Source organism: Canis lupus, chromosome 15 (assembly GCF_003254725.2).
Source record: "Canis lupus dingo isolate Sandy chromosome 15, ASM325472v2, whole genome shotgun sequence".
Classification (NCBI taxonomy): domain Eukaryota; kingdom Metazoa; phylum Chordata; class Mammalia; order Carnivora; family Canidae; genus Canis; species Canis lupus.
The window spans coordinates 8,848,627-8,875,229 of record NC_064257.1 but is presented as its reverse complement, the minus strand read 5'-3'; the positions used below and the strand labels follow the sequence as shown (position 1 = coordinate 8,875,229).

At 39.8% G+C, this 26,603-nt stretch overlaps 1 protein-coding gene across 20 annotated transcripts in view; it reads right to left on the bottom strand.

Moving 5' to 3' along the window:
* TUT4 (terminal uridylyl transferase 4) overlaps positions 1 to 25,878 on the bottom strand; it is a 127,865-nt gene extending 101,987 nt beyond the window's left edge. For all 20 annotated transcript variants that reach the window (XR_003125263.3, XR_003125264.3, XR_007402356.1 and 17 more), the window contains exon 1: positions 25,738 to 25,878. The gene's annotated coding sequence lies outside the window, so the exon portion shown is untranslated. The remainder of the gene's footprint in view (positions 1 to 25,737) is intronic.
* Between the last annotated feature and the right edge of the window lie 725 nt (positions 25,879 to 26,603).

Genomic DNA, 26,603 nt, shown 5'->3' with positions numbered 1-26,603 from the left:
CAATAAACCACCAAGCTTAAAATATTACTTTTAGGGGCTCCTGGGTGACTCAAGTCAGTTAAGTGTCTGACTTCAGCTCAGGTCATGATCTTGGGTTCCTGTGATAGAGCCCCACGATTCCCTGATCAGCAGGTAGTCTGCTTCTTCCTCTCTCTCTCTGCCTTCCCCCTGCTTGTACACATGCACACTCTCTCTCTCTCAAAGAAATAAATAAAATCTTTTAAAAAATACTACTTTTGGGGGCACCTAGGTGGCTCAGTGGTTGAGTGTCTGCCTTCGGCTTAGGGCATGATCCCAGGGTCCTGGAATCAAGTCCCACATCGGGCTCCCTGCATGGAGCCTGCTTCTTCTCCCTCTGCCTGTGTCTCTGCCTCTCTGTGTGTCTCATAAATAAATAAAAGAAAGAAAAGAGAGAAAGAAAAGAAAGGAAAGGAAGAAGGAAAGGAAGGAAGGGAAGGGAAGGGAAGGGAAGGGAAGGGAAGGGAAGGGAAGGGAAGGGAAGGGAGATCATTCACTCAGAATGCAACAGGTATTGTTTCAATGATTTCTAGTTTCCAGTGTTAGTACTGAGAAAATCAAGCCATTCTTTTCATCTTTTTTACTGAATTGTTGTCTTCTTTATGGAAACTTTTAGGATATTCTCTCAGTGTTCTGCAATTTCTCTTTTTTAAAGATTTATTTATCTCAGAGAGCGAGCATGCATACAAGTGGGGGGGGGGGGGTGATGCAAAGGGAGAAAGACTCTCAAGCAGACTCCCCACTGAATGCAGAGCCAGATGCAGGGCTCGATCTCACAACCCGAAGATCATGACCTGAGCCTGACAAGACCAAGAGTCTGACACTTAACTAACTGAACCACCCAGGCTCCCCTCAGTGTTCTGTAATTTCTAAATGATGAGCTCTGGGAGCAGATATATCTTCATGAATGTTTCTGGGTATTCAGTTGGTTCTTTTATCTCTAACTCAAGTCCCCCCACTTCTGGAAATTTTTTCTTGTATTATTATGTCTTCTATCATTTCCTCCCTTTCATTTTCTCTGTTCTTTTTCTTCAGTTCCTATTAATTGAACTTAATGTCTCCTACACGGATTCTACATTTATCTTATCTTTAATATTTTCTACCTTTATTTTCTTTCTTGAGTGATTTCCTCACCTCTATCTTCCAACTCTTCTACATTTTGGAGGAGAGGAGCACAACGGGTATATCGTATTTTCATTTCTAAAAACACTTTAATTTTCTGATTATTACTTTTTACAGCACTCTGTTCTTGTCTCATGACTATCATCTCATATATGAACACTAATAGTTTGTCTTGAAATTTTTTCTGCTCCTAGTAGTTTCCTGAGTTTCTTATTTGTTTTATTCTCTATCAAGCACACTAACATATGCATAATAGGAAAGAGGAAAAGAGAAAAAAGGAAATGTATTCAAAAGTATTTGAATAGCCAAAAATTTCCCAAATCAGATGAAAGACACAATTATATACTACCAAAAAGTCCAATGAACTCCAACATTATAAACTCAAAGAAATCCACACCAAGACCCACTATTATTCAGTTTTGAAAACCAAAGAGAGAATTTTGAAAGCAGTCAGAAAGTAACTTCTCATGTACAAAGTATTCACAGTAAGATTAACAAATGATTTCCTATCAGAAACCATGGAAATCAGGGGCATCTGGGCAGCTCAGTCAGTTGTGCCTCCAGCTTTTGATTCTGGCCCAGGTCATGACCTCAGGGTTTGAGATCAAGCTCTGCATAGGCTCCCTGCTCAGCTTAAGATTCTCTCTCCCTCAGGCCTCCCCTTCCCTGACCAAAAAAAAAAAAAAAAACAGGTACAAGGACAGAAAAAGGTATTCCATGCAAATAGTACTACAAAGAGAGCTGGGTGATCATATAATTGTTAAACAAAATACATTTTAAGACAAAAAGAAACAAAGATGACGTTATATATTGATAAGAAGTTCAATCCAAAAAAGACAATTAACAGTAAACACACATCTCATAATTGAGTCTCAAAACATAAGAAACAAAAAACAAAGAAAAACAAACAAACAAACAAACAAAAAACATAAGAAACAAAAATTAACAGGCCTTAAAAGAGAAACAGAGTTCTACAATAACAGGGGCTTCAATACCCAACTTTCAGTAATGGATATTACAGCAACCAGACAGAAAATCAGTAAGAAAATAGAGGACTTCAACAACCCTAAAACCAAATAGACCTAACGTATTCAGAAGCCTCTACCCAGCATCAACAAAACACATATTCTTCTCTACTGCAAATAGAACAGACCATCAGGGAAGACCACAAAACAAATCTTAATAAACTTAAAAAAGACTGAAACCATACAAAGTATCTATCCTTATCACAACAGAATGAAATTAGAAATCAAATCAACACAAAACTGGAAATTTCACAAACAGGTAAAAATTAAACAACATACTCAAAACAATCAATTGGTCAAAGAAATCACAAGGGAAATTAGAAAATACCTTGACCCAAATGAAAACAATGTACATTTTGCCACATTTTCTTAAAACGCAGATAAAGGGATGCTTCACATAATTTTTAAAAATAAGGATTATAGGGTGCCTGGGTGGCTCAGTCGGTTAAGTGTCTACCTTTGGCTTGGGTCATGATCCCAGGATCCTGGGACTGAGCTCCTCATCAGGCTCCCTGCACAGCATGGAGTCTGCTCCTCTCCCTCTCTTTGCCCCTCCCCCTAGCTTAGGCTCTCTGTCTCTCTCAATAAATAAAAAGGGGTTTTTTTTAAGTTTTTTAAACAACAAGGATTATAAAGAATACAATGAACAACTGCTTACCAACAAATTGGATAACCTATATGGAATGGGCAAATTATACATACAAACTATCAAAACAGAATCAAGAACAAATAAAAAAATCCAAATATACATATAACAAATAAGATGAAATCAGTAATCAAAAACTTCCCAACAACAAAAAGCCCAGAACCAAAAGACTATATTGGTGAAGTCTATTCAATATTTGAAGAATTAACACCAATCCTTCTTAAACTCTTCCCAAAAGATTGAAAGGGGGGGCAAGGGGGAAGGACTTTCCAACTCATTCTGAGGCCAGCATTACCCTAACATGAACACATATTCAAACAATCATCAACAAAAACTAGCAAACCAAATAATGAAGGATAGTTGTAAGACAGACAGGGACAAAGATAGGTAGGGCCCCCAACCTAAGAGGAAACCACCCTTAAACACCACCCTGGAAGTAGCCTCCACCCTTTTCCAAGTGATAGGTAGACAACAAAAACATGACAAGGTGACAGACTCATAGAGGGTTAATCAGATTAAAACAGCCTGCCAGCGAGCACATAAAAACCACTAGACTTAGAAATTCAGGTGGCAACCCTCTTGGGCGCTCCCCCCCCCCTTCTTCAGGAGCTTTGTATTATCAATAAACTTTGTTTTGCTGCCCACCACTCTTCATTTGGTCTACATCTTCATTCTTTGAAGCAGCATGACCAAGAACTACGGGCCCTAAAGGAAAAGAAATCCTGTAACATAAGCAGCATATGAAAAGAATCATATACCATGACCAAGTGAGATTTATCTCTAGGATGCAAGGGTGGTTCAATATACAAAAATCAATGTAACACATAATATTAACAGATTGAAGGAAAAGGAAAACATAAGCATCTTGACTGATGCAATAAAAAGCATTTGAAAAAATCCAGCAGCCTTTCATGAAAAAAAAAAAAAACATTCAATAAACTTTAATATCAATTAACTTCCTCAACATGATAAAATCCATTTTACCAAACAAAATAAAAACACAGCTAACATCATACTTAATAGTTAGAGACTGAAAGTCGTTTCCCTACAATCTGAAATAAGGATGTTTGCTTTTTCCACTTCTATTTGACATAATACTACTGGAAGTTACAGCTAGAGCAATTAGGCAAGAAAAGAAAGAAAAGGCAGCAAAATGGGAAAGGAATAGGGATCCCTGGGTGGCGCAGCGGTTTAGCGCCTGCCTTTGGCCCAGGGCGCGATCCTGGAGACCCGGGACCGAATCCCACGTCAGGCTCCCGGTGCATGGAGCCTGCTTCTCCCTCTGCCTATGTCTCTGCCTCTCTCTCTCTGTGACTATCATAAATAAATGAAAAAAAAAAAAAAAGGAATAGAATTATCTTCTTGCAAATGACATGATCTTATATGTAAGAAAACCCTTAAAAATGCACCCCCCCCCCAAAAAAAAGCACCAAAAAACTAATTTAGCAAATTGCAGACTACAGAATCAACACAAAGATCAGGTCTATGAAATGAAGAAAACAATACCATTTACTTTATCATCAAAAAGAATAAAATACTTAAGTATATATTTAACTAAAGAAGCAAAAAAAAAAAGTTCTACATAAAACTACAAAACAATACTGAAAGAGATTAGACTTAAATAAATAGTACAATATGCCAAGTTCATAGATTCCTTCCAGTCTATTTTTCCTGCCTACCTCTTCCTTGTGTTCTGCTTTCAGATTCTAATCACCGCCTTCAGGTAATTGAGGCTGGAAACCATTAAGTATTTAAGCTCCTACTACTTACAGCCCCAAGAGAATGGAAAGCTGGAAGACACACCTTTTCTAATGTTCATCATTTATTTAAATGGATTAAGCACTCCACCCCTTGCTTGCTGTTATTAAACTCAAAAATCCCAAGAATGGTTTAAGCCTTTTTCCCAGAGCTGCCAAAAGCTGGAGACAGGACAGACTGCATGATGGCAGCCCACTATACTCACCCACTCGTTTCCTTCACTAAAGTTATCACCAACTAACTTACATTGTTAATATTCTTAAAATGCCAATACTACCCAAAGTTGATCTACAAATTCAATGCAATCACTATCAAAATCCCAATGTTATTTATTGCAGAAATAGAAAAACTCATCCTAAAATTCGTATGGAATTTCAAGAAACTCTAAAGAATCAAAACAATCTAGAAAACGAGGGGAAAAAAATTGGAGGACTTACACTTCCTGATTTCAAAGCTTATTACAAAGCTACAGTAATCAAACAGTATGATATTGTCATAGAAAAGACACAGATTGATAAAATAAAATAGAGTCCAGAAATAAACCCTCACATATTTGGTCAACTGATGTTGACAATGATGCTAAGATTTATACACAATGGGGAAAGGATAGTTTCTTCAACAAATGGTGTTGGGAAAAACCAAGTATCTACGTTCAAAGAAATGAAGTTGGACCCTGACCTTACACTAGTTATAAAAATTTACTCAAAATGGATCACATCAGGTAAGACTCATAATTAATATATTGCATAATTTATTAAAGCACTAATTGTAAAGCAAAAGACCAGAAAAAACTCAAATGGCTATCAATACCACATTGGTAAGAAAAAATAACATTAAATCATAAAATATATTACCATGCAGCCATAATACAGAATGAGGAAGTCTCTATTCTGCTATGGAAGGATAGTGAGGACCTACTTACTGTTAAATGAAAAAAATAATACACACAGGGATATCTAGAAGACAGTGGGGCACCTGACTGACTCAGTCAGTAGAGCCTGCAAATCTTGATCTCTGGGTTGTGGTTCAAGCCCCAGTGATGGGTCTAGAGATTACTTAGAAATAATCCTTAAAAAAAGAAACAACCAAAGTCAAATTTTCAGAAATAAACAATGGGGGTACCTGGATGGCACAGTCAGTTGAGCATCCAATTTTTGGTTTTGGCACAGGAGCTCAGCATGGAGTCTGCTTAAGATTCTCTCTCCCTCTCCCTCAGCCCCTCCACCTGGCCTGCATGTGCACTCTCTCTCAAAGAAATGTTTAAAAAGAAAAGAAATAAACAATGGAAGCATAAAAACAAATAAAAGGGGCACCTGGGTAGCTCAGTTGGTTAAGTGCCCAACTCTTGGTTTCAGGTGGGGTCATGGGATTCAGCCACATGGGGGCTAAGCACTCAGTACAACCCTCCCTCTCCCACACCATCTCCCTCCCCCTCTGCCCCTCCCCCTGCTCATGCTGTCATGCACACTCTCATTCTAAAATAAGTAAAATGTATTTTTAAAAGTTTCAAAGATGTAAATTTTTAAATTACACTAAAATTATACCTTATATTTTTTTTTAATTTTATTTTTAAGTAATCTCTACTCAAAACCACGAGATTAAGAGTCACATGATCCATCAACTGAGCCGGCCAGGAGCCTCTATCTTATATTTTAAATTACAAACATGCGGGCAGCCCCGGTGGCGCAGCAGTTTAGGGCCACCTGCGGCCCAGGGCGTGATCCTGGAGACCCTAGATCGAGTCCCACATCAGGCTCTCTGCATGGAGCCTGCTTCTCCCTCTGCATCTCTATGAATAAATAAAACCTTAAAAAAAAATAAATTACAAACATACACACACAGAGATACACACATAATATAAAAACTGGTGAGTCTTCACAATCTTGGATCTGGCAACAGCTTCTTAAATATAATATCAAAAGCAGACAACAGGGCAGCCCCGGTGGCTCAGCAATTTAGTGCCGCCTTCGGCCCGGGCGTGATCCTGGAGACCCGGGATCAAGTTCTACACTGGATTCCCTGCATGGATCCTGCTTCTCCCTCTGCCTGTGTCTCTGTCTCTCTCTGTGTGTGTCTCTCATGAATAAATAAATAAAATCTTTAAGAAAAAAAAAAAAAGCAGACAACAGAGCAGCGGGCTGAGTAGTTGGAATATATGACTCTTGATCTCATGGGGTCATAAGTTCAAGCACTACAGAGATTACTTAAAAATAAATATTTTTTTAAAAAAAGCAGACAACAAAAAATAAATACTGGATCATCAAAATTTAAAATTTCTTCCTTGAGATCTGTCTTGGCAATGATTTTTCGGATTTGACACCAAAACCAAAGGCAACAAAAGCAAAAATTAACAAGGAAAACTATCAAATTAAAAGGCTTCTGAGGCACCTTGGTGGCTCAGTCAATTAAGTGTGGTTCAGGTCATGATCTCAGGGTTGTGAGATCTAGCCCTGAGTTGGGCTCTGCACTCAGCAGGGAGAATGCCTGAGATTCCCCCTCTCCTTCTGCTCCTCCCCCTACAATGGATGGTGCACTCACACTCTCTCTCTCTAAAATAAACAGATAAAATTTGTTTTTAATATTAAAGTTTTTTTTAAGATTTTTATTTATTTATTCATGAGAGACACAGAGACAGAGAGAGGTAGAGACATAGGCAGAGGGAGAAGCAGGCTCCCAGCGAGGAGCCTGATGTGGGAATCGATCCTGGATTCCGGGATCACGCCCTGGGCCTAAGGCAGACGCTCAACTGCTGAGCCACCCAGGAGTCCCCTAAAAAATTAAGGAGTTTCTGCACGGCAACGGAAACCATCAGCAAAATAAAAAGGTAATCTACAAAATAGGAGAAAATAGATGTAAATCATATATCTGATAAGGGGTTAATACCCAAAATATATGAAGAAATCATGTAGCTTAATAGGTTTATAAAACACAATCAAATTTTAAAATGGGCAGAGGATGTGAACAGACATTCTTCGCAGGAAGACATACAGATGGCCAATAGGACATGAAAAGGTGATCAACATCACTAATCATCAGGAAAATGCAAATCCAAACTACAGTGAGATATCACCTCACACCTGTTAGAATGGCTATTATCAAAAAGACAAGAAATAGCAAGTACTGGAAAGGATGTGGAGAAAAGAAAATCCTGTGCACTTTGATGGTAATGTTAAACTGGTACAGCCGCAATGAAAAAGTGTGGAGGTGCTCGAAAATTAAAAAGAACTACCAAATGATCCAGCAATTCCAATTCTTGGCATTTATTCAAAGGAAAAACACTAACTCAAAAAGGTATTAGAACCCCCATGTTAATTTGTAGTGTTATTTTCAATAGCCAAGACATGGAAACAACCTGTGTCCATGCATGGATGAATAGGTAAAGAAAATGTGGTATGTATATACAACACAACATTATCCAACCATAAAAAAGTAGAAAATCTTGCTACTTATAATAATTTGGATGGATCCTGAGGGCATTACACTACGGGAGACAGAGGAAGACAAATACTGTATGATCCCACTTACATGTAAAATCTAAAACAAACAAAAATGAACTCATAGATATACAGAACAGATTAGTAGTTGCCAGAGGCTGGGCCTGGGGGGAAGGAAGTAGGCAAAATAGGTCAAAGTGGTAAAAAGGTACAAACTTAAGAGTTATTTAAAAAAAAATAAGCTCTGGGAATATAATGTACAGCATGGTGCCTATAGTTAATACCATATCGTATATTTAAAAGTTGCTAAGAGAGTAAATCTTGAAAGTTCTCATCATAAGAAAAAATAATTTAGGGCAGCCCTGGTGGCGCAGCGGTTTAGCACCGCCTGCAGCCCGGGGTGTGATCTTGAAGACCTAGGATCGAGTCCCACATCAGGCTTCCTGCAAGGAGCCTGCTTCTCCCTCTGCCTGTGTCTCTGCCTCTCTCTCTCTCTCTCTCTCTCTCTCTGAGATAAATAAATAAATCTTTAAAAAAAAAAAAAGAAAAGAAAAAATAATTTATAACTGTGTGGTGATGGATGTTAACCAGACTTACTATAGCAATCATTTCACAATGCATATAAATATCGAATCATTAGGTCACATACCTGAAACTAATATTATGTTACATGTTAATTACACCTCCAGAAAAAAAATTAAAACATCTGTTCAGCAAGGACACTACCAAAAAAGTGAAAAGATAACCAACAAAATGGGAGAAAAAAAAATCTGCAAATCATATATTTGGTAAGGGTCTAGTATCCAGAATATATAAAGAACTCCTTGGGGATCCCTGGGTGCCGCCTTCAGCCCAGGGTATGATCCTAGAGACCCGGGATCAAGCTCCCTGCATGGAGCCTGCTTCTCCCTCTGCCTGTGTTCTCTGCCTCTCTCTCTCATGAATAAATAAAATATTTTTAAAAAAAAAAACCTCCTACAATTTATCAACAAAAAGACAAACCACCCACTTAACAAACGGGCAAAAGACTTGAATAATTACTCCAAATGGTCAATACATACATGACAGCATGCTCAACATCATCAGTCATTAGGGAAATGTAAATCAAAAATACTAAAAAAACCACCACCTCATACATACTAGTATTATCAAAAAAGCAGAAAATAACAAATGTTAATGAGGATATGGAGAGTTTGAAATCCTCATGCAACTGCTGATGAGAATAAAATGATGTAGCCAATGCAGAAAAGTTTGGTAGTTTCTCAAAAACTTAAACATAGAATTACCATATGATCCAGCAATTCTACTCCTAGGTATATATCCCAAATAACTTGTATGCCTTGTTCACTGCAACATCATTCACAATTGCCAAAAGGTGGAAGCAACCCAAATAACTAACAGATGATTGGATACACAAAATGTGGTATATGCATACAATGGAATTTTACTCAGCCAAAGAAATTCTGACACAGGCTACAGCATGGATGAACCTTGACAACAATGTGTTAAAGGAAATGTCAGTTCCAAAAGGACAATTACTGTATAACTTCAATTATAAGATACTTAGAATAAATAAATACAGAAACAGAAAATACAACAGAAGTTATTACCAGCTGGGGGAAGACAGGAATAGGAGATACTATTTAATGCATACCAAGCTTCTGTTTGGGATAATAAAAAAAAAGTTCTTAAAATAGTAATGATGATACAACACTGAATGTATTGATGTCACTGAGTACACTTAAATGCTAAGTTTTGTTACGTATATCTTACGATAAAAAAAACTTAAAATTCAAAAGAGTTTATTTAAAATAATGTACACTGAACATATATAAGGTATCATGGACCTCAAATCATAAATGTTAATCAACCCAAAATAGCGAGTGTTTTTTTAAAAAGAAATTTTATTTGGGTAAAATTTGTATGTGACAGAATTTTTATGATCAAAGGCAAGTGGAGGACAGGACAGCCCAGGTGGCTTAGTGGTTGGGTGTCTGCCCTCAGCACAGGGTGTGATTGATCCTGGAGTCCCTAGATCAAGTCCCGCATCGGGCTCCCTGTGTGGAGCCTGCTTCTCCCTATGCCTGTGTCTCTGCCTCTCTCTCTCTCTCTCTCTCTCTCTCTCTCTCGCTCTGTCTCTCTTATGGATAAATAAAATCTTTAAAAAAAAAAAAAAAAAAGACAAGTAGAACCATGCCCCTTTCTCTCAAAAAAGTCAGTTTTCCAAATAAATGGGATTCTAAACTAATTACCTACTCACCCAAAGCCACCACTTATGTAGGTTTTCTGGATTAGTCAATCCTTTTCCTTACTTGTTCATCTGGTAAGCCTTTGGGGTCATTTTATTATATATTAGAATCTTTACCAGGAATCGTTAAAAGAAATTTAAGTTATGCTTCTTTTCACAAGGAATTTGTTGGCCCAAGATTGTCAACTGTTTCAGAGTTCTTTCCTAATGAGATGTGGAGATTATGTGGGTCCCCAAATTACTCAAGCCACAGTTTTCCTTTTCTTCCTTATAAATCAAGAACTAGCTCTATAGGGCAGCCCCAGTGGCTCAGTGGTTTAGCGCCACCTACAGCTCAGGGCGTGATCCTGGAGACCCAGGATGAGTCCCACATCCGGCTCCCTCATGGAGCCTGCTTCTCCCTCTGCCTGTGTCTCTGCCTCTCTCTCCCTCTCTCTCCTCTCTGTGTATTCTCATGAATAAATAAATAAAATCTTAAAAAAAAAAAAAAAAAAAGAACTAGCTCTATAGACCAAGAGTTCTGCAATGCAAGATTCACCAAGGAGCTCTTGATTCTTCTATTATCAAGCAGCTCCCGAGTATTTATGATATACCTAACATTTTTTGAGTGTGATTGTTTGTTGGGAATACCTAGTATATCCCATAGATCCAAAAATTGTGATATGTAATTATGCTGATCTTACAAGGCTTTTTCTGAAATTTGACAAAATGGAAGAGCCAGGTGATACTGCAACAACCACCTCTGTAATTCAATGCTGACCACAACATAAGTTGATTTATCAATTCATGTAAAATCCTCCATGAATTCGGTGGCTTCAAAGGCAGCTATCCTTTGTGCAATTGCTCAACATTCCAAGCTGCTTTAATCTTATGCTACTCTCAGTTTTAGTAAAACAGGGAGAGAAGGAATAGCTCTGGTTACCTTTGCTCACAATTCATTTACCGAAACAGATCACTCAGGTGCACCTAACTTCCCTCAGAATGCCTCAAAATAAAAAAGTATTAACAATTCTCATCACAATGGTATGACATGAAATATGGCAGCCTCTTTGTCTCAGTGCATGTTACTATTTCCCTCTGATCTTTTTGTTCAGAGCTAACTTCACGAACATGTGATCTGTGCAGTCACACAGGGCTCCCTGATCAGAAAAAACAGACCCTGTGTTTGGCTTGAAACTGCCGTCACCATCTTGAAATTCTTAATTTGTAATCTTTGAATTTGTTTTGTCTTTTTTTTTTTTAAGATTCTATTTATTTGAGGGAGAGAGAAAACGTGCACAAGTAGGGGGGAGCAGAGGGAGCCCCCAGGTACCCCTGTTTTTTTTAGTCTGATAGGACAACAGGATATGCATAGAAGAAGAGATACATGCAAAATACAGGTCTTCCTTTCCACCTCATTTTTATGTATCTTTGGTGAAGCCCCATCAGCACAGAATTCCAATAGAGCCCACCATATGTAGAAGTTCAAGCAAGAATCAAAGTGAGTATAAGGTAAGCATGTTGTCTACAGCTAAGTATACCGAAGCAGCTTAATTTTTTTTTAAGGTTTAATTTATTTATTCGTGAGAGATACACAGACAGAGGCAGAGACATAGGTAGAAGGAGAAGCAAGGCTTCCTGCGGGGAGCCAGATGCAGGACTCTATCCCAGGACCCCAGGATCACTCCATAAGCCAAAGGCAGACAGACACTCAACCAACGAGGCACCCAGGCGCCCCAGGAAGCTACATTTTCTACTTGAACTATACTTTGCTGCAAACACATAAGAAAGGCAACAGTCTTCTAAGAAACTGACAAAAAAAAAAAAAAAAAAAAAAACCCTATTGTATCTTTTCTTATTTATGTTACTTCCCTATATTAACCAACCACTTAAGCTAAAAGTGATGACACAGAAAGAACAAGGCACAGTTCCTTTTCCTTTCAGTCCTGCCAAAGTCAAAGGTAGAACCTGTTGAGGTGCCTGGTTGGCTCACTTGGAAGTGTGTGGGACTCTTAATCTCAGAGTCGTGAGTTCAAGCCCCACCATGTTGAATATAGATTACTTAAATAAATAAAACTTAAAAAAAGAAGAAGGGGGTGCCTGAATGGCTCATTTTGCCTTTGGCTCAGGTCATGATCTCAGGATCCTGGGACTGAGGGTATCTGCTTCTTCCTCCCTGTCTACCTCCTCCCCCCTGCTCATGCTGTCTATGTCTGTCTCTCTCTCTCAAATAAAACAAAAAACAAAAAACTGTAATGGCACTTTTCCCTACTTTTTTGAGCAAGGTCTTTGCATTTTCATTTTGCACTTTCCCCCTGTAAGTTATGTACTAGGCCTGCATTTGTTAAGGTAAATAAATATAAATCTGGAATTTGTATTAACAAAGATTATTTGTCAATATTCACATATAAGGTGCTGGATTAAAAGCTGAAGATATGGGGTACCTGGGTGGTTCAGTGGTTGAGTGTCTGCCTTTGGCTTAGGGCCTTGATTCCAAGGGTTCTAGGATCAAGGCCGACATCAGGCTCCCTCCCCGCAGGGAGCCTGCTTCACCCTCTGCCTATGTCTGTGCCTCTCTGTGCCTTCCATTAATAAATAAATAAAATCTTTAAAAAAAAAAAGCTGAAAATATAATGATAAATAATGGACTCATGTGTATAATAGCAGACATAATCATATAAACAAATAGTGACAATATATTACATGACACACATTATGGAAACCCTGTGGAAAGAGCCTTAGAAAAGCCTTTATCATGGAAATAACAGTTGGGCTGAGAAAGAACTTCTCACTTAGGAGAGAGAGTGAGAAGAAATAGCCCTAATAATAAGATTCTGTAATATAGTAAACAAAACGTATTTAGAAAATTTTGGCAAGCTTTTTAGGACCATAAAATAGCATGCATAATGGTGAATATAGAAGACGAACTGAGATTATAAATTGTACACAAGGCATAATAGATTAATAAGCAGAAGAGTGGCACAATTTATGTTTTAGGTGAACTCCAAAATAGAAAAAAGTGGAGAGGGGTGCCTGGCTAGCTCAGTCGGTTAAGCATCAGCCTTTTTGGCTCAGGTCATGATCCTAGATTCCTGGGATCAAGCCCCATATTGGGTCCCTGCTCAGCCGGGAGTTGGCGTCTCCCTCTCTCTCTGCTCCTCCCCCAGCTCATGCTCTCTCTTACTAGCTCACTCTCAAACAAAGTCTTTTTAAAAGGCAAGGGGGGGGGCCTGAGAGGAAAATGAGAGAAGTCAGTGAAGTAACAGTAATTATCAATAGCAGAAAAAGGCTTATTTAGGGCCTTATCACAAGCAATTTTTAGTGGAGTTGGGAAGGGGGAGAAGGTTGTGTTTCTTTCCAGAACCACCTTTCAGATTCTTCAACAAGCACCTCAAATCTCCAAGAGAGAATTTACATTTCCCAGATTTATTTGACTAAAGAAGACTCTTTTGCCAGGGCCACCTATCATCTCACAGAGCTGTGAAGACACAATTTTAATACTTTTCTATGAAAGAGTAGACAGCACTGAGTAAGAAAAGCAGAGGGCAGCAGAGGGCTTAATCCAGGAGCAAAACAATGGCATATGTGAGGAACAGAAAGAAATCTAACTAAAATTCTGCCAAGCTGTGTTAAGGACCTCTAACTAAATATATAAAATACCAGTGTACTAATTTGTACAATTAGCAAATACTTTAATTCATACTGGGTAGACAGAATGACTATTTCAAAAAGAGTAAGGGGGAAGAAAACAATAATGGTATAAGTGGGGCAAAGGCATAAAGCCAAAAAGATGTTACATACAGAGATTAAGGACAGATCAGAAAACTAAATAAATTAGAAAGATACACATGTCGATATGTAGGAGATTTTGGTCAGAAGCAGAACCATATGAGTAGGTTTGCCAAGGAATGTAGAATGTCTGGAATACAGAAATTAAGGAAAAACAAAATTAAGGGTCAGATGACCTTAATTGGACCTTTTAATGTCCAACTGCCAATACAATGTCAAGAATTACATCCAATATCAGCAAATATAAGGGAATGACCTAGAGGTTCCTATCTGCAATGCCAAGTCAGATAAGAAATATAGGCAGCAGGCCACCATTATTAACAGAAGATGAACTACAGACAAAGACAGAATAAATAATATTTACAAAAACATGGGTCTGGTTTTCCTGGCTTTGAGATGTGAGGAAAATAAATTATATTCCTTACAGGATTAGAATAGAGTAATGGTTCTCAATTTTTCTTCTGTTGTGACACATCTGAGAAATAGAATATATATTCCCAACAGAAATAAAGAGGAACAAAAGAATGAGGAAGAAGGATCATAATTATGAGTGGTTTCTAGTAATTATAAAATGCCTAAGGGAAATGTAATTCTTACATAATGGACATCACTGGCTTAAAACTGATACTATCAAAGAAAACTTAAATACAAGTTCCAAAGACTAACATTTTTTAATCTATGTGACAGAATTCAAGAAACAGTCACATAATAACACAAGTTTCTACAAAAATGTCCAGAGCGCTTACAAATTTATCAGTTTTAAAAATAATTGTTTTTGAAGATACAGCATTAGCTAATAATGTCTAGTATGCTCATTCATTTATCTTTATACATTTATGAAGTTAATACAGTCCTGTAGTATTTCCATTTTATTTATTTTTTAAAGATATTATTTATTTATTCATGAGAGACACAGGCAGAAGGAGAAGCAGGCTACCTATGGGAGCCTGATGCAGGACTCAATCACAGAACCCCAGGATCATGACCTGAGCCAAAGGCAGATGCTCAACCACTGAGCCATCCAGGTGCCCCAATATTTCCATTTTATAAACTAATGAGGCACCCTAAGTTTGTGACTTGCCTAAAGTGACACAAACAGGACTGGTTTAGGACTGTAAGATACAAGAGTTCCAATTTTTGGTTCAATGCTTAGGCACTAGGGTAGTCTGTTCACCTAAACTGGTAGTTCTCAAACTTTTTTATCTCAGGCTGTGTGTTTATATTCTTAAAAATTACAGAAGATCCAAAGAACTTTTTTGTATGTGGGTTATAGCTATTGATATTCATATGTCATTAAATATTAAAACTGAGAAATTGTTCAAATACAAGAATACACTATTAACTCCTTCTCTAAGGCCAGTATAATCCTAATATCAAAACCAGACAAAGACATTATAAGAAAATTACAGACCAATGTCTCTTATGAATGTGGATGCAAAAACTTTCCAAAAACTCTAACAAACTAAAGGATTACACACCAGATCACCAAGTGGTATGTGTCCTGGGAATGCAGGATTGGTTCAACACATGAAAATCAAACAATATATCATATTAATAAGGGACAAAAACCGGTCATCTCAATAGATGCAAAAATATGTTTGATAAAACTTAACATCTTTTTATGATAAAAACATTCACTGAATTAGGAATAGAAAAAAACTGCCTCAACCTTACAAAGGCCATCTAAAAAAACCCCATAGGTAACATCATACTTAATAGTAAAAGACTAGATGTTCTCTCCTCTAAGAGCAGAAACAAGGTCCACTACTGGGCAGCCTGGGTGGCTCAGCGGTTTCGCACCTGCCTTCAGCCCAGGGAGTGATCCTAGAGACCCGGGATCACATCCCACATGGGGCTCCTTGCATGGAGCCTGCTTCTCCCTCTGCCCTTGTCTCTGCCTCTCTGTGTCTCTCATGAATAAATAAATAAAATCTTAAAAAAAAAAAAAAGTCCACTATCTCTACTTCTATTCAACACTGTACTACCCAAGTAGAAAAAGAAATAAAAAGTATCCAGATCAGAAAGGACGAAGTAAAACTATGTCTCTTTGCAGATGATATTATCTTACATTAAAAAAAAAAAAAAACTAAGAAATCCACAAAAAACTATCAGAGCTAATAAATTAGTCCAGCAAGGTTGCTCTCCAAAATCAATATACAAAATTCAATTGTATTTCTATACACTGGCAACAAACAACCCAAAAATGAAATTAAGAAAACAATGCCATTTATAATAACATCAAAAATAATAAAATATTTAGGAATAAATTTAAAAAAAAATACAAAGCTTGTACACTAAAAACCACCAAACACTGTTGAAATAAGCAGGTAGGGCTAAAAAAAAAAAAAAAAAAAAAAAAGGCAGGTAGGGCAGCCCCAGTGGCTCAGCAGTTTGGCAGCGCCTTGGGCTCAAGGCGTGATCCTGGAGAGCCAGGATTGAGTCTCACATGGGGCTCCCTGCATGGAGCCTGCTTCTCCCTCTGCCTGTGTCCCTGCCTCTCTGTGTGTGTGTGTGTCTCATGAATAAATAAATAAAATCTTAAAAAAAAAAAAAAAAAAAGGTAAAGGCCTACTTAATGGAAATGAAAGTAAATGCACAAACATTTCATACTTATGAATTGGAAGACTATTAAGATGACAATACTCCCCAATTTAATCACCAGATTCAACAAAATTCCTTTCAAAACTCCAGCTGTTTGTTTTGGGGTTTTTTGGCAGAAATTGACAAGCTGATCCTAAAATTCAAATCAAATTGCAAGGGATGCTACAGAGCCAAAACAATCCTGAAAAAGAACAAAGTTGGAAGACTCATACTTTCAGATTTTAAAAATTTATACAAACTTACAGTAATCAAGACTGGGTGGTATAGAACATGAGAGACTCCTAACTCTGGGAAATGAACAATGGGTAGTGGAAGGGGAGTTGGTGGGGGGGATGGGGTGATTGGGTGACGGGCACTGAGGGGGGCATTTGACAGGATGAGCACTGGGTGTTATACTATATGTTGGCAAATCGAACTCCAATAAAATATATATACAAAGAAAAAAAAAAGACTGGGTGGTACTGGCATTGGCTATACATACAGATCAATGAAGAATCCAGAAACAATGGAGAATCCACAAATAAACAGATGTTTATGATCAACTGATTTTCAGCAAGGATGCCAAGACCATTCAACAAGAGAAAGAACAGTCTTATCAATTAGTGGAACAACCAGACAGCCACATGTAAAAGAATAAAGTTGGACCTCTATCTCACACCACATACAAAGACTTCAATGTAAAAACATAAACTATAAAACTGTTAAAAGAGGTATAAAATTTTATAATCTTGAATTAGGCAATGATTTCTAAGATATGACTCCCAAAGCACAAGCAACCAAAGAAAAAAATACATAAATCAGAACACCTCGGTGGCTCAGTGGTTGAGCACCTGCCTCTGGCTCAGGGTGTGATCCTGGGGTCCTGAGATCAAGACCCACATCAGGTTCTAACAGGGAGCCTGCTTCTCCCTCTGCCTATGTCTCTGTGTCTCTCATGAATAAATAAACTCTTCAAAAAAAAATTAAAAACAGAAATTTAAACAAATACACAAACCAAATTTTATCAGAACTGAAACTTAACACACTTCAAAAACATACTTTACTCAAGAAAACGAAAAAAAAGCAATATGCCAAACCCTCCAAAAATTAAATGTAAATTTATTGTATGATCCAGCAATTCCAATTCTGGGTATACAACCAAAGAGCTGAAAGCAGGGACTCAAACAGATATTTATATGTCCATATGCACAGCAGCATTACTCACAACAGCCAAAAGACTGAAGCAATCAAAGTGTTGATCAACAGATGAAGAGATAAAAGAAAATTCTAACACAAGCTACAACACGGTAGAACCTTGAAGATATTGTGCTAAATGAAATGTCAGACACAAGAGGACAAATGTTATACGACTCTAATTACATAGAATAGTCAAATTCATTGTGACAAAGTAGAATGGTAGTTGCTAAGGAGCGGGAGGAAGAAGGAATGGAGAGCTACTGCTTAAAGGGTATGGTGTTGGTTTGCAAAAAATGAAAAAGTTCGGGGGATAGAAAAAAGCAGTGATGACTGCACAACAATGTGAACATAGTATCACTAAATGTGTCCATAAAAATAGTTAAAATGGTAAATTTTGTGTTACATATATTTTATCACAATTTTAAAAATTTTAAAAAAGAGGGCATCTGGGTGGCTCAGTCAATTAAGCATCTGCCTCTCTCAGGTCATGATCCCAGACTCCTGCAGTAGAGGCCACAGTGAGCTCCCTGCTCAGAGGGGAGCCTGCTTCTCTCTCTCCCCCTGCCCCTCGCCCTTATGCTCTCTCAAAAGGATGAATAAAATCTTTAAAAAAAAATTTTTTTTAAGGAAAATGAAAAGAAAGCCACAAAATGGGAGAACATTTTTGTAAATCATGTATCTGGTAAGAGTCCAGTATCTAGAATATATAAAGAACTCATATTTTTTTTTTTTAATGGACAAAGGATGTAAACATTCTCCAAAGAACTAATGGCCAATAAGCACATGAAGATCTAGATGCTAGACACCCTTACTTATTATGGTGCAAATCAAATCAAAATGCAAATCAAACCATGAGATACAACTTCACCCACTAGGATGGCTGTATTAAGGTGAACAATAACAAGTGTTGGTGAGGATATGCAGAAAATAGAATTCAAAATTCATTGCTAGTGAGAATACAAAATGGTGCAACCTCTTGGGAAAATAGTTTGGCAGGTCTTTATAAAGTTAAACATAAATGGGGGCGCCTGGGTGGCTCAGTGGGTTAAGCATCCGACTCGGCTGACTCTCGGTTTCAGCTCAAGTCATGATCTCAGGATCATGAGATGGAGACCCATCTCAGGCTGAGAGCTCAGCATGGAGTCCGCTTGAGACTCTCTCCTCGCCCTCTGCCCCTCCCCCACTAGCTCACAGCCAAGCATGCACACTCTCTGTCTCTCTCAAATTAATAAATAAAAACAAAATCTTTAAAGTTAAACATAAATGTATCAAAACACCCAGCAATTCCACTCCTGGGTGTATATCCAAAGAAAAAGGAGACATACATCCACACGAAAAAAAATTTTTTTTTTTAAAAGAGAGCACATGAAGAGAGGGGCAAAGAATCCCAAGCAGGTTCCACACTCACCACACAGAGCCCAATGCAGGGCTGACCTGAGATCATGACCTAAGCCAAAATCAAGAGTCAGACACTCAAACGACACTCAACTACCCAGGCATCTCTCACACAAAAACTTTTAAAGATGTTCATAGCTATATTATTCATATTACTCAAAAAGTAGAAACAACCCAAATGACTATTAATAATAAACAAAACATGGTAGCTCCATAGAACACATTCCATAGAATGCAATATTATAAAAAGAAATGGAGTAGTGACACATGATATAATATGGAGAAACCATGAAAACACTATGCTTAGTGAAAGAAGTCAGGCACAAAAAGCCACATATATGATTCCATTTATATAACATGTCCAGAACAGGCAAACTCATAGACAGAATATAGCTTAGTAGTTGCCAAAGACTTGAAGGAAAGGGAAATGAGGAGTGAAGGAGTGACTGCTAGTGAGCACATGGTTTCTTTTTGGAAAGATGAAAATGTTCTGGAATTAGCAGTGATGGTTATAAAACGTTATGAATATATACTTAACACTATAAAAGGATGAGCTTTATGATACTGTAAACTGTATCTCAAAGAAAAAATTTTTTAAAAGAATTACTATTACATATTCCATTAGCCATCAAAGCAATGTTTTCACATACAGTGTAGGTATCACTCTATATTCTAGATAACAGGAGAGGGGAAAAGGTAAATATTACATTAATATTACTATGAAAAATTGTGGAAAAAAAAAAAAGAAAAATTGTGACTCAGAGATCCCCTGAAAAAGGTCCCCAGAGTTTGAATACCACTAACCTAAATTAACACTCAGCACAAGACTGGAGCTTAAATACTTAATGACCAATCAATTTTATTTTTAATTTTTTCAAGTTTATTTATTTAAGCAATCTCTAAATCAAACTCGGGGAGGCCTGAATCCACAACCCTGAGATTAAGAATAGCATGCTCTTCCAACTGAGCCAGCCAGGTGCCACTGACTGAGCAATTTTTTTTTTTTTTTGACTGAGCAATTTTAATGGTAATTAAACTATAGGAAAGACTGACAAAATGCAAGCAGATTTCACTATTATGTATAATTCACATTTTACATTCTTAAAATGTATTTTTTTTTCTTACAATGTATTTTTTGACAACCTACGTAACTATGGTGAACTTAACACCCTTTGTATACTAAATTTTGACAACCCCAAGCTTTAGGTGCAACACAATGTAGTGGTTAAGAGCTCTGAATCCAGACTCAGACACCCTGAGTTCAAACGCTAACTCTGCAGCAAACTAGCTGTGAAATCTTGTCCAAGATACTTAACCCTTCTGCACCTCTTTTCTACCCCGTAAATGATAATACAAAAAAAAAAAAAAAAGGGTTGTGAAGAGTGAATACTTAAGATCCTTAGAAAGAAATTACATATCATAAATTTGCAGTAAGTTATCTATTACCAATGTAAATCAAATACCCACTTATAACTACCAGACTTTTGGGACACCTGGCTGGCTCAGTCGGTGGAGTATGCAACACTTGATCTCAGGGTTTAAAAGTGTGAACCCCTTGCTGGGTGTAGAGATTACTTAAAAATAAAATATTTGTAAATACATAAATGAAACTACCAGACTATTATGTGACTTATACCAATTTCTTCTTAAAAATACAGGCTGCCTTGTGCAAAGATTGCTCATCTTTGCTGATGAACACAGAGCTTGCAGGAAGCCCACACTCCCAAGTCCCCCATCCTAATGCTTTCTAGTGCTAAACTAGAAATCAGTCAACCAGCCTAATCAAGGAATGAAAAAAACTTCCTAAGGAACTATATAACAAGTGATTTCCCCCAGAGGTGGTTTTTTTTTTAGATTTTATTTATTTATTCATGAGAGATACACAAAGAGAGGCAGTGACATAGGCAGAGAAAGAAGCAGGCTCCTCGCAGGGAGCCCAATGAGGGACTTGATCCCAGGACCCTAAGATCATGACCTGGGCCAAGGCAGGTCGTGACCTGAACCACCCAGGTGTCCCTCACTCAGAGGTATTTTTATCGAAAAAGAATCTTCTGGGACTCCTGGGTAATTCAGTGTTTGAGCTCAGGGCATGATCCCGGCTTCACAGGATCAAGTCCCACATCGGGCTCCCTGAGAGCCCTCTGCTAGGTCTCTGCCTCTGTCTCTCTGTCTTCCGTGAATAAATAAAATCTAAAAAAAAAAAAATCTTCTAAGAAATTTAACATTCAGGATCCTCAAAAAACCAATCTGATATACAGCAACTACTAAGAAAAAGACACAAGAACAGCATGAAAAAGAGAGCTTGACCATCCACCGATGGTGGAGTTTACCCCACAAGGGTAAACTCTGTTGGTAAGGAAACTGAAAAGAAAAAAAATACTAAATTAGGAATCAGAAAGCACATTTCTTTTTTTTTTTTTTAAGATTTATTTATTTATAATAGACATAGAGAGAGAGAGAGAGAGAGAGAGGCAGAGACACAGGAGGAGGAAGAAGCAGGCCCATGCCGGGAGCCCAATGTGGGACTCGATCCCGGGACTCCAGGATCGCGCCCTCAGCCAAAGGCAGACGCTAAACCGCTAAGCCACCCAGGGATCCCCAGAAAGCACATTTCTAATCACAGCTCAACCACTATCTCACTTGATCTTGTTTGGCAAAATAAAAATCCAAAGGCCATAACTGAACATACACAACCTCCACAGTCTATTTCCAACCGTTTGTCTCATCACTCTATCCATAAATCCTCAATGCTCGCCACACTAAGTTCTCACTCTTCCTATTTTGAGTCCCGTAACAACTTAGGTTTGCATGTGCTATTCCTTAGCTCTGTACAGGCCTCCAGACTATCCCCTTTTCTAACCTAGCAAACTCCTATTCATCCCTAAAGAGCCAACTTCTTCCCTCTGAACTTCCATGATCGAATGTGCTATAATTTATCTGTATTTTAGTTCACTGAAGGGAAAGATTGTCTTCAATAATTTTGTGTCTGGGGCATCTGCCTTCAGCTCAAGTCATGACCCTAGGGTCGTGGGATGGAGCCCTGCAGGAGGGTCCCTGCTCAGTAGGGAGTCTGCTTCTCCCTCTGCCCCTCCCCCCTCAGTTCATGCTCTCTCACTTTGTTTCTCAAATAAATAAAACAGGGGTACCTGGGTGACTCAGTGGTAGAATATCTGCCTTCAGCTCAGGGCATGATCCTGGGGTCCTGGGATCGAGTCCCGCTTCCAGCTCCCCACAGGGAGCCTTCTTCTCCCTCTGCCTATGTGTCTGCCCCTCTCTCTGCATCTCTCATGAATAAATAAAATTTTTTTAAAAATCTTAAAATAATAATAATTTTGTGTCTCTAAAGCCTACCAGCGTCTAGCCTAATGTACAAATGCAAATGTTTGATAAAATGAAGGATTAAATGATTATTGAATGAGCAACTTTAGGCAGTTTATCCTACAAAATTGAGACTACTTGATACATCTGAAAAGCAACAGGTCATATGTAATAGGAAGAGCAGAGTGAGCTGCTCTTAATTTTTCTAACTCTATGATCTTCAGCTAACACTGAACTCAACTACAAAAAAGATTTCATAAGGTTGTTAGACTTAATAAATGAAAAAAATACATAAAGATGTCTAGCACAATGCCTGGAACAAAACAGTTACTCAAATGTCAGTTCCCTTTTCTCTCCCCCTTAACTCAGGATAATTATGGACACCTAATGAATTAATTTGATATGAAAACAATCTGGAAACCATAACATATCATACAAATTAAATCTCTCACTTGAGGGAAAAAAATCTAAACTGTTCTTTTTTCATGTATATACCCTTTCTTTTTGGATTTGTAGGAAATGCTTGGGGATATTACACTGGCCTTTAAACAGTTCCCCAAACTATGTAATTATCTAGAATTCTAGAATTAAAACTTAGTTTAGTGTAAACAATTCTAATTCACTTAGTTCAAACAATCTTAATTCCTCTAAGATTAAGAAGAAAAAAACCTACATATCACATATCCTGCTTTAAACTACAGTGTTTTTTCCTTGTTTTAGGTCTTTCCATGTTTAGGTCTGCAGTAATGATTTTCATTGAATTTTGTAACATTTTATGGATCTCAGCACTTGTAGTTTACTTTAGAAAATAACACATCTCATTGAATTTTGTATCAAAATGGCCTGATTTTTTTTTTTAGGATAAACAAAATTTACCAGCATTAGCATTTATAGGTTAAGTCCTATTTATTGTCTGAAAACAGAAATTTTCTGTAGAAAATAAACTCAAAAACCTTTTTCAGCCCAGAGATCCTGATTTGACATTCTATAAAGAACATTAAAAAAAGAGAGAGCGCGCACAACATAATTAATGATGCTTATTATGCATGTCAAGGTTAACTCTGAGGTCAAAAAAGTTTTCTACTTACTAAACTGAATCTGCTCTGAGAACTAATAAAAATTCTCCTTAAACAGCTTTCTATTAATCAGGAATATTTATAATTGCAATTATAAATTTTTATATTAGAAGGTCTAAAATTATAACAGACACTGTACTGTTCTAGTTAAGTGAACTAAAAATAAATGCAAATCTCTGTGTGATTTAGCAATTACAAAACTGAACTAAACATGTGCATGATAACATCTTGTAAATTTATCTGCATTGCTAACTGGACCTAAAACAATGAAAACACCTTAATTTTCCCTTTATATTTATACATCTGCTATACCTAAAACATTAAATATCAATACGTTTCACTTCCGCTTCTGTATTATTTCAAGGAAGCGTTATTTTTTCATTTTCCATACTAGTCAAATTAAAAATTGGAAATAGCGATTTACCTAAAAGAGCTCATTTTTCAAATCAACTTTTTGTTTATATTAAGCATCACATTTTTATTTTATTTTTTTATTTTTATTTTTATTTTTTTTTTAATTTTATGATAGTCACACAGAGAGAGAGAGAGAGGCAGAGACACAGGCAGAGGGAGAAGCAGGCTCCATGCACCGGGAGCCCGACATGGGATTCGATCCCGGGTCTCCAGGATCGTGCCCTGGGCCAAAGGCAGGCACCAAACCGCTGCGCCACCCAGGGATCCCAAGCATCACATTTTTAAAGCATAAAATTTTAAAGCATAAGGCGGTTATCTTCCCCAAAGTATACGGTTTTCAAGAAGCACTCTTTAAAATTTGTTTATGAAAGCATTTCAGCACACTAGACACTAGTGAATTAAAGTACAGCATTCTAAATGAAACAATTATTTCATAATTCTGTAAATTGTAATAAGTACTAAGATGCAATGTTGTGCAGAAATTACAAGGTTGCTGGGCCTAAAGGAAATTTCAGCGTACAATTAACTCACAGAACAGGCTGATATTAACAACAAAAAAAGTCAACTTTTTTTTTTTTAAACCATTCCACGATTCACCGATTTGGTAGGGCACTCTAAATTGTCGTACCCAGTTGGGATTATCCAGTATTATTAGCTAACAGTTCTCATTACTTTAGAAACAGGATATGTTCTGTTTCGCCAAGTGTTACACATTTCGCTGCTACAAGACTTTGGCGGGGGAGGGGGGGGTCTTTTGGAAACAAAAGGTAATCTGATCCACTCCAGCTAATTACTAAATGCACGCCAACAGTACGCAATTTGAATTGCGTTTCTAGACACGATAAAGATCACAACATGAAGTATAATGTCACATGTGTAAGGAACTACTTTTGTATCAGAAATATATCAAAATGAAGAAACACGGTGTACCGAAACGAGGTCCCACGCAAGGTTCAAAATTCGTCGGATCAAAGATCTAATAAACTTATGAAAAGAAAATGTTCAATCAACGTTTTTAAAGTAACAGTAATTCGTCCCATTCAGGTGTGACTAGAAATCTCGACGACGCGCTTCTCGCGGGTCTACACCGCTGGCTCTTCTGCAATCGGACGCCGGGACCAGCGCGCCGGCGGAGGCGGGCACCACACACCGCTACCGCCGTCTGTTTACAAATATGAACCTCACAGTTTCCCACGTCAAACGCCTTCATCAGCACCACCGACCGGGGGCGGGGGAGAAGGCGGGCGAGGGCCGAGGGGCGAGCGGGCACCGCCGCCGCCCCCGCCGCCACGGGCGACCCGGAGAGGACTCACCGCGTATCGCGTGAGTGTATTTACGCGTTTCAGGTACGTCTGCGTCCGAGGCGCAGAAAAGGAGCAGGCAAGGAAGGGCGCACACGCCGCGGACGAGCTCGCACCGACCCGCTGACTCTAGAGCCGCCCCCGGGTCTGCGGGTTCCGGCCGGAGCCGAGCGCCGCAGCCCCGCGAAGTCCGGCCCCCGCGGCGCCCCAAGGCCGCCTCAGCCGCCAGGCCGCCGCCCCACGGCGCTCAGCCTGCCTCCCCTCGGGGCGCCCGGAGCCCGTCCCGGCAGAGAGAAGTGTCAGGCCCGGGGGCGGCGGGGGCCGCTCGGCCGGGCCCGGCACCTGCGAGGCGCGGCACCTGAGGAGGCGAAGCGGGGCCGCCGGCCTGCCCGAGCACACCCCCTGGGCGCCCGGCGCCGCGCCCGCAACCTCCGTACCTGCGAAGCCCGCGAGCTACAGGCGCGCGCGGCGCCTCCTCATCCCAGTGGCTCCCGCTCCCCCCGCCGCCTCCCGCCGCCGCCGCCGTCACTGCCGCCGCCGCTGGAGGCCGGGACACGACGAGCTCAGGACTCCACCGCCATGTCCGCCGCGCCGCGAACTGCATTGTGGGGGGGAAGGGATCGGGTGGGGGAGGAGGAGGGAGAGGGAGAGAAAAAGGAGGACCCGCTGAGGGGAGGGGGCCGAGGGGAGCGGGCGTGGGGGAGGGGCGGGGCGGGCCGGCCGGAGCCTCGGCGGAGGCCCGACCCCCAGGCAGGGCCGGGCCGGGGAGGAGACGCCGAGGGATGACTGCAGGGTCCCCCTCCCTTCGCTCTGGGGGGCCCCCGGGTGCCGGGGAAACGGGGCGGGGGGCGGGGGCGGGGCTGCGTCCGAAGGCCTGTGGTAGCGGCGAGAAACAATGGGGAGGGGCCGCGCCGGAGGGCAGCGCACTCACACTCCGGCCGCGGACGGGGGCGCGCGCGCGGGCACCCGTTAGCCCGCGAGGAGGGGGCGGTGCCGGCGGGGGCGGGGCGCGGAGCCGAAGGGGGAGTTGGGAGGGGGCGCGGGGTCGAAGGGGGGCGGGGCCGGCGGGGGGCGGGGGCGGCTCCGCGCGGGGCTCCGCGAGCAGCCGGCTGACGGGCTCGGCCGCGCGGCTCCGCCCTCTTCCTGGGCCGGGCCGCCCTCCCGAGGCCCCCAAGAAAAAGAGGGGCCGGAAAGCTGCCCCGCCGCGTCGCCGCCGCCGCCGGTGGCCGTGCACCTTGTGGCCTGGCCAAGCCTCGCCGACCCTCGGCGCCCAGCGCGGGCTTCTGAACCTCAAGCGGGAGCG